Source organism: Arachis stenosperma, chromosome 5, assembly GCF_014773155.1.
Source record: "Arachis stenosperma cultivar V10309 chromosome 5, arast.V10309.gnm1.PFL2, whole genome shotgun sequence".
NCBI lineage: Eukaryota > Viridiplantae > Streptophyta > Magnoliopsida > Fabales > Fabaceae > Arachis > Arachis stenosperma.
Genome location: NC_080381.1, coordinates 27,668,655 through 27,674,397, shown reverse-complemented (window position 1 = coordinate 27,674,397; position 5,743 = coordinate 27,668,655). Strand labels below are relative to the sequence as shown.

The 5,743-nt window shown below is 37.8% G+C and overlaps 1 non-coding gene across 1 annotated transcript; it reads left to right on the top strand.

Moving 5' to 3' along the window:
- Positions 1-511: 511 nt before the first annotated feature.
- Positions 512-619, top strand: LOC130984733 (small nucleolar RNA R71). The gene has a single exon (XR_009088646.1). It is a non-coding gene; the product is annotated as a small nucleolar RNA R71 (small nucleolar RNA).
- The last annotated feature ends 5,124 nt before the right edge of the window (positions 620-5,743 follow it).

Here is a 5,743-nt window from a genome sequence, read left to right as displayed (position 1 = left end):
CATTGTTAAACCTGTTTCTTCCACCATTATTATTAAAACCTTGTTGAGGTCTCTCTTGATTCTTCCATGAGAGATTTGGGTGATTTCTCTATGAAGAATTATAGGTGTTTCCATAGGGTTCTCCTAGGTAATTCACCTCTTCCATTGAAGGGTTCTCAGGATCATAAGCTTCTTCCTCAGATGAAGCCTCCTTAGTACTGCTTGGTGCATTTTGCATTCCAGACAGACTTTGAGAAATCAAATTGACTTGTTGAGTCAATATCTTGTTCTGAGCCAATATGGCATTCAGGGCATCAATCTCAAGAACTTCTTTCTTCTGACTTGTCCCATTGTTCACAGGATTCCTTTCAGAAGTGTACATGAATTGGTTATTTGCAACCATTTCAATGAGCTCTTGAGCCTCTGTAGGCGTCTTCTTCAGATGAAGAGATCCTCCAGCAGAGCTATCCAAAGACATCTTGGATAGTTCAGAGAGACCATCATAGAAAATACCTATGATGCTCCATTCAGAAAGCATGTCAGAAGGACATTTTCTGATTAATTGTTTGTATCTTTCCCAAGCTTCATAGAGGGATTCTCCATCCTTCTGTCTGAAGGTTTGGACTTCCACTCTAAGCTTACTCCATCTTTGTGGTGGAAAGAACTTTGCCAAGAAGGCATTGACTAGCTTTTCCCAAGAGTACAGGCTTTCTTTAGGTTGAGAGTCCAACCATATTCTAGCTCTGTCTCTTACAGCAAAAGGGAATAGCATCAGTCTATAGACCTCAGGGTCTACCCCATTAGTCTTGACTGTGTCACAGATTTGCAAGAATTCAGCTAAGAACTGATGAGGATCTTCCATTGGAAGTCCATGGAACTTGCAATTCTGTTGCATTAGAGAAACTAATTGAGGCTTAAGCTCAAAGTTGTTTGCTCCAATGGCAGGGATAGAGATGCTTCTCCGATAGAAGTCGGGAGTAGGTGCAGTAAAGTCACCCAGCACCTTCCTTGCATTGTTTGCATTATTGTTGTTTTCGGCTGCCATGTCTTCTTCTTCTTTGAAGAATTCGGTCAGGTCCTCTAAAGAGAGTTGTGCTTTGGCTTCTCTTAGCTTTCTCTTCAAGGTCCTTTCGGGTTCAGGGTCAGCTTCAACAAGAATGCCTTTGTCTCTGCTCCTGCTCATATGAAAGAGAAGAGAACAAGAAAATGTGGAATCCTCTATGTCACAGTATAGAGATTCCTTGAGGTGTCAGAGGAAAAGAGAAATAGAAAGAAGAAGGAGAAGAAGAATTCGAACTTTAATTAGATAAGGTTCGAGTTGTGCATTGAGAAGGAGTGGTACTCCATAAATAGAAGGATGTGAGAAGGAGGGAAGTAATTTTTCGAAAATTAATTAGAATATTTTGAAAACATTTTTTAAAAACACTAATTGATTTTCGAAAATAGAAGTGGAAAAGAAATCAAGTGATTTTTGAAAAAGGATTTGAAATTAGAAGTTAAAAGGATTTGATTGAGAACTTATTTTGAAAAAGATGTGATTGAGAAGATATGATTGAAAAGTTATGCTTTTAAAAAGATGTGATTGAGAAGATATGATTTGAAAACAATTTTAAAAAGATTTGATTTGAAAATAAATGACTTGCCTAACAAGAAAAGATATGATTCAAAACATTAAACCTTTCTCAACAGAAAAGGCAACAATCTTGAAATTTTGAATCAAATCATTAATTGTTAGTAAGTATCTTTGAAAAAGGAAAGAAATTAATTTTGAAAACATTTGATTGAAAAGATATGATTTGAAAAAGATTTGATTTTGAAAAACTTTGAAAACTTAAAAAAATATTGATTTTGAAAACAAAATCTTCCCCCTAGCACCATCCTGGCGTTAAACGCCCAGAATGGTATCCATTCTGGCGTTTAACGCCCACAATGCACCCTTTTTGGGCGTTAAACGCCCAACCAGGTACCCTGGCTGGCGTTTAAACGCCAGTCTGCCTTCTTCACTGGGCATTTTTGAATGCCCAGCTTTTTCTGTATAATTCCTCTGCAGTATGTTCTGAAGCTTCAATTCTCTGTATTATTGACTTGAAAAGACACAAATTAAAGAATATTTTTGGATTTTTAATAATCAAAATGCAACAAGAATCAAATAACAATGCATGCAAGACACCAAACTTAGCAGTTTGTATACTATTGACACTATATGAGACACATAAACACTCAAGTCAAAAGAATTCAAAGATCAGAGTAAGAAATCATCAAGAATTACTTGAAGATCCTTAAGACACATGAATGCATGCAATTGACACCAAACTTAAGATGAGACACTAGACTCAAGCAAGAAACATCAAATATTTTTGGTTTTTATGGTTTTTGTGAATTTTTTTTTTTTGTGATTTTCGAAAATTAAGTGGAAACATCAAAATTCTTAATGAGAATTCCAGGAATCAGTGCAATGCTAGTCTAAGACTCCGGTCCAGGAATTAGACATGGCTTCACAGCCAGCCAAGCCTTCAAAGAAAGCTTCGGTCCAAAACACTAGACATGGCCAAAGGCCAGCCAAGCCTTAGCAGATCACTGCTCCAAAAGCAAGATTGATAAAAAATCAACAAGCTTCTGTGATGATAAGTTGAAACCTCGGTCCAATGAGATTAGACATGGCTTCTCAGCCAGCCAGATTTCAACAAATCATCATGAAACTCTAGAATTCATCTTCAAGAATTTCGAAAAAAAAATAAATGCCTAATCTAAGCAACAAGATGAACCGTCAGTTGTCCATACACAAGAACAATCCCCGGCAACGGCGCCAAAAACTTGGTGCTGTTGCCGGATCAGGATCAAAACTTGGCACTGTTATTGCAGAGAACAAATGCGAAACTGTAGTTAGGACATTCAATTCCCCGGCAACGGCGCCAAAAACTTGGTGCATGATGAGCGGATAATTTGTATGCTTTTTGGCATTGTTTTTAGTATGTTTTCAGTATCTTTTAGTTAGTTTTTAGTATATTTTTATTAGTTTTTAATTAAAATTCACTTTTCTGGACTTTACTATGAGTTTGTGTGTTTTTCTGTGATTTTAGGTATTTTCTGACTGAAATTGAGGGTTCTGAGCAAAAATCTGATCCAGAGACTGAAAAGGACTGCAGATGCTGTTGGATTCTGACCTCCCTGCACTCGAAGTGGATTTTCTGGAGCTACAGAAGCCCAATTGGCGCGCTCTCAACGGCATTGGAAAGTAGACATCCTGGGCTTTCCAGCAATATATAATAGTCCATACTTTGTCCAAGATTTGATGGCCCAAACCCGCATAGCAATCCGGCCTCAGAAATTCCAACGTTAAACGCCGGAACTGGAATAAAAGTTGGAGTTAAACGCCCAAACTGGCATGAGAACTGGCGTTTAACTCCAGAAAAGGTCTCTAAACGAATTTCCTTCATTGCTCAGCCCAAGCACACACCAAGTGGGCCAGGAAGTGGATTTTTCTGTCATTTACTCATTTCTGTAAACCTTAGGATACTAGTTTACTACTTATAGGACCTTTTTACATTGTAATCAGTACCTTATGACCTCATAACATTTTGTACACGTTTCTTTCCACAGTATGAGCCTCTAAACCCCATGGTTGGGGGTGAGGAGCTCTGCTGTGTCTTGATGGATTAATGCAATTACTACTGTTTCCTATTCAGTCATGCTTGCTTCCATTCTAAGATAACACTTGTTCTTAATCCGGATGAATGTGATGATCCGTGACAATCATCATCATTCTCAACCATGAACACGTGCCTGACAACCACCTCTGTTCTATCTTAGATTGAGTAGTTATCTCTTGGGTTCTTTAATCGGAATCTTCGTGGTATAGGCAGGACCTGATGGCAGCATTCAAGAGAATCCGGAAGGTCTAAACCTTGTCTGTGGTATTCTGAGTAGGATTCAATGATTGAATGACTGTGACGTGCTTCAAACCTGTAACCTACTGGGCGTTAGTGACAGACGCAAAAGAGTGATTCTATTCCGGTAGGGGAGGGAACCAAACCGGTGATTGGCAGCACTGTGACAGAGTGTGTGCATTAGCTTTCACTGCGCGGATGGGAGGTAGCTGCTGACAACAGTGAGACCCTACACGAGCTTGCCATGGAAGGAGACATGCGGGTTTGATGAAGAAGACAGTAGGAAAGCAGAGATTCGGAAGATGGAGCATCTCCAAACCTCAACCCATTCTCCATTACTGCAGTACAAGTAACCATTACATGTTCTTTTGCTTCTTACAATCAATCCTGATAATTTCTGATATCCTGACTAAGATTTACAAAGATAACCATAGCTTGCTTCAAGCCGACAATCTCCGTGGGATCGACCCTTGCTCACGCAAGGTATTACTTGGACGACCCAGTGCACTTGCTGGTTAGTTGTGCGGGATTGCAAAAGTGTTATTGCAATTTCGTGCACCAAGTTTTTGGCGCCGTTGCCGGGGATTGTTCGAGTTTGGACAACTGACGGCTTATCTTGTTGCTTAGATTAGGACTGTTTTATTTTTGTTGGTTTAGAGTCTTTTAGTTGAGTCTAGTTTCATATTCTAAGTTTGGTGTCAATTGCATGCCTTTCTTGTTCTTTTAAAATTTTCGTTTTTGCGTAGTCTTAGTCCCTTTTTGATTCATAAAAATTCTAAGTTTGGTATCCTCTTTGTGTTTTTCTCTTAAAATTTTCGAAAATTTAGTGTTTGATTTTCTAAAAATTTTAAGTTTGGTGTCTTTTTGCTGTTTTTTCTCTTTCCTCTTTTTAAAAATCAAATCTTTTTCATAAAAATTTTTCAATCATATCTTCTTAATTGCTGTTTTCAAAATCTTTTTCTTCACTAATTGATTCAGTTCTCAATTTGCTTTGATCTTATTTTATTTTTAATTTTCGAATTTTCTTTTATTTTCCTTTTATTTTATTTTATTGAATTTTATTTTTTTCGGTTATTTCAAAAAAAAAATAAAATAAAATAAAAATAAAAATAAACAAAATTTATCTCTTTGCAATCATTCTCATTTCCCTTTTGTCCATTATGGACTTAAGTGGAATTAATCAGTCCAAAAGGACTCTGGGGTCTTATGCTAACCCCATTACAGCTGCATATGGGAGTAGCATCTGTATACCTCCCATCAAAGCAAGCAGCTTTGAGCTAAATCCTCAACTCATTATCATAGTGCAGCAGAATTGCCAGTATTCCGGTCTTCCACAGGAAGAACCTACTGAGTTTCTGGCACAGTTTTTACAAATTGCTGACACAGTACATGATAAAAGAGGTAGATCAGGATGTCTATAGACTATTACTGTTTCCATTTGCTGTAAAAGATCAAGCTAAAAGGTGGTTAAATAACCAACCTACAGCAAGCATAAAGACATGGAAACAGTTATCAAACAAATTCCTGAATCATTTTTACCCCCCAAAAAGGATGACACAGCTAAGGCTGGACATCCAAGGCTTTAAACAAGAGGATAATGAATCCCTTTATAATGCCTGGGAGAGGTATAGAGGTATGCTAAGAAAATGTCCCTCTGAAATGTTTTCAGAGTGGGTACAGCTAGACATTTTCTACTATGGGCTTACAGAAAAAGCTCAGATGTCTTTAGACCACTCAGCTGGTGGATCTATACACATGAGGAAGACAATTGAAGAAGCTCAAGAGCTTATAGACACTGTTGCTAGAAACCAATATCTGTACTCTAGCAATGAGTTCTCTCCAGAAGAGGAAGTCATGACAGTAGTCACTGACTCTAA